Raw genomic sequence first — 3,518 nt, 5'->3', positions numbered from 1 at the left:
CCAGGTGTTACCCCGCCGCCACTCCCCGCCTCGGCGCAATGGCGCCTTTCCCCACACGAGCTGCCTCTGATTGGCCCAGGAGACTGTCGCGTCAGGAGACGAATTCCGCACCTTCAGCAGGTGACGGCCCCCTGATTGGTTGGTGTTCCTGAAGTAGCGACTTCCTGACTGGCTGGGTTCTCAGTTGGAGCTGGAGGGCTGAGAAGTACCTCTAAGGAGGAAGTAGGAAAGGCAGTCGTGGTGTGGGATTTACGGAGACCGGCTTGGCTTGGGGTTTTGTGTTTGTTTGAATGTAAGTTGCTTGGTGCAACTGCACCTGCAGTTTGGTGCTGCAGAAACTTTGGTCCTGCCTCTTGGCAAGTGAAAACCACATATTAATATGGGAGGGTAAGGGAGAAGACCCGGAGAGAAATGGAATGTTACTTTGACACCACCTCCAAACTGTTCCTCTGTCCACCCTACCGGCTTTGAGAGATGAGCTACGCTGGGAGGAAGAAAGGGGAAAAAAAAAAGGGGGGGGAAAGGGAGCACTCAACTGGAAATGGGAGCCTGGGCAGTATAGTCCCAGCTACTTGGGAGGCTGAGGTGGGAGGATGGCTTGAGCCCGGAGGCGGAGGTTGCAGTGAGCCGAGATCGCGCCACTGAACTACAGCCTGGGCGACAGAGCCAGACCCTGTCTCAAAAAACAAACAACAACAACAAAAAATTAAAAAACCCACAACAACACAACTTGGGAAAAGCAGAATTACGTTATCTCAAGAAGAAAGTTAAACAGATGTACACAAAACACACCCAGGTGATACAAACTGAGCTGAACATGCTCTAGAAACATCTCTGGGTGACTGTGGATATGTCCTTTACACATATTTGATCTGTGAACAGGTCCCTACATTTCAGAATTGTTTGTTTTCTCACTGTGACTAATAGTTGTGTGCTGACTAAGCCACCTTTTTTCTATAGACAATGTTGATACTCAAACTTTCTGTTAATATTTATATTGCTACATCATTTTTAATTGAAATTCATGCTCAACACCTTTGCTAGTTGTAGTTTCTATTTTACGATGATTTAATTTTAACTGTACTAAGCATATGCACACTGTGGGAAAAAAAAACTTCCTTAGCATTACCTCATTGCAAGGGAAAAGACCACATTTTTATCCAAAAGAATGATATTGTTTGACATTTTGCCTTTTTCATCTTTGCTCTCATTCCTTTGTCCCCATCTCTTTGGCCAAAGTTCTGCTTCTGGTTCCATTCAATGTAAACCACCTACTGGGTGCTTAATAGTCTTGGCCGGGTGCGTGGCACACGCCTGTAATCCCAGCACTTTGGGAGGCCGAGGCGGGTGGATCACCTGAGGTCAGTCTGACTAACCTGGTGAAACCCCGTCTCTACTAAATACAAAAAAATTAGCCGGGCGTGGTGGCACATGCCTGTAATCTGAGCTACTTGGGAGGCTGAGACTGGAAAATCGCTTGTACCTGGGAGGAGGAGGTTGCTGTGAGCCGAAATTGCGCCATTGCACTCCAGCCTGCTGGGCATCAAGAGCCAAACTCCGTCTCAAAAAAAAAAAAAAAGAAAAAGAAAAGAAAGAAATTTAAAGTCTTGGAGAAAGGTATATACACTGACAGCTGGGCTCTGTGACGTGTGCCTGTAATCCCAGCTACTCAGGAGGCTGAGGCAGGAGGGGAGGATCACTTAAGGCCAGGAGTTTGAAACCAACCAGGGCAACATAGGGAAAAGACTGTGTGTCTAAGAAATTTTATTTATTTATTTTTGAGATGGAGTCTTGCTCTGTCGCCCAGGCTGGAGTGCAGTGGCGCGATCTCTGCTCACTGCAAGCTCCGCCTCTGCCTCAGCCTCCTAGTGGGACACAGGCCCCCACCATCCCGGCTAATTTTTTTTTTTTTTTTTTTTTGAGAGGGATGGTCTAAATCTCCTGACCTCGTGATCCACCCGCCTCAGCCTCCCAAAGTACTGGGATTACAGGCATGAGCCACCGCGCCCGGCCTATTTATTTATTTTTATTTTTTGTATTTATTATTTTTTTTGAGACGGAGTTTCACTCTTGTTGCCCAGGCTGGAGTGCAATGGCGCGATCTCGGCTCACCGCAACCTCTGCCTCCCGGGTTCAAGCAATTCTCCTGCCTCAGCCTCCCTAGCAGCTGGGATTACAGGCATGTGCCACCACACCTGCTAATTTTGTATTTTTAGTGGAGACGGGATTTCTCCATATTGGTCAGGCTGGTCTCGAACTCCCGACCTCAGGTAATCCGCCCGCCTCAGCCTCCCAAAGTGCTGGGGTTACAGGCATGAGCCACCGTGCCTGGCCTTTATTTACTTATTTTATTTTTGAAACAGGGTCTTGCTCTGTTGCCCAGGCTAGAGTGCAGTGGTGCAATCATGGCTCACTGCAACCTCCACCTCCTGGACTCAAGCAATCCTCCCACCTCAGTCTCCTGAGTAGATGGGACCACAGGCGTTGCCACATCCTGCTAATTTTTTCTTTCTTTCTTTTCCTTCCTTCCTCTCTTTCTTTGTTTTCATTGTTTTGTTCTGTATACACGATGTCTTGCTATGTAGCTCAGGCTAGTCTTGAACTCCTGAGCTCAAGTGATCCTCCCACCTTAGCCTTCCAAAGTGCTGGGATTATAGGCATGAACCACCATGCCCCGCCAGAAAATTAAATTTAAAATTTTTTTTAAATAAAAAATTAGCTGGGTATGGTGGCGTAACCTGTAATCCTGTACTCCGGAGGCTGAGACAAGAGAATCACTTGTGCCCAGGAGTTCGAACCTGCAGTAAGCTATGATTGCACCACCGCACTCCTGCCTGGGCAAAGGAACAAGAAAGATCCCGCCTCTTAAAAATATAAAAATAAATAAAAATAAATTTAAAAAGCATGCATTCACAAATATAATAATAGCCATGTTACATTATTGAGTTATATTCAATTTACAGCATGCTAAAATGGGTAAGCCCTTTATTTTCACTTGAACTACTATTAAATTGGGTCTCCCACATCCTATACTTATGCGTTTTTTTTTCACATGGAGTATTGCTCTTGTTGCCCAGGCTGGAGTGCAATGGCGCAATCTTGGCTCACTGCAACCTCCGCCTCCCGGGTTCAACCGATTCTCCTGCTTCAGCCTCCCAAGTAGCTGGGATTATAGGCCACCACGCCTGGCTAATTTTGTATTTTTAGTATGCGGGGTTTCTCCATGTTGGTCAGGCTGGTCTCGAACTCCGACCTCAGGTGATCCGCCCGACTTGGCCTCCCAAAGTGTTGGGATTACAGGCGTAAGCCACCGCGTCCAGCCACATTTCTTTCTTAACCAAAGTACATTTTGCATTTATCTCTATTCAATTTTATATTTTCTGTTTTGAAAATATTAGTAATGGACAAGTATACATGAAATAATGTTAATAACTAAAATGAAAAAAGTAAATACAAATAGTGTGCACCTCAGTTATTCCTATATAAAACATCTGCATATACAGTTACAAAGCATGAAG

Source organism: Hylobates moloch, unplaced genomic scaffold (assembly GCF_009828535.3).
Source record: "Hylobates moloch isolate HMO894 unplaced genomic scaffold, HMol_V3 SCAFFOLD_8, whole genome shotgun sequence".
Lineage (NCBI taxonomy): Eukaryota > Metazoa > Chordata > Mammalia > Primates > Hylobatidae > Hylobates > Hylobates moloch.
The sequence above is the reverse complement of the archived record's forward strand: the minus strand, read 5'-3'. Positions refer to the sequence as shown.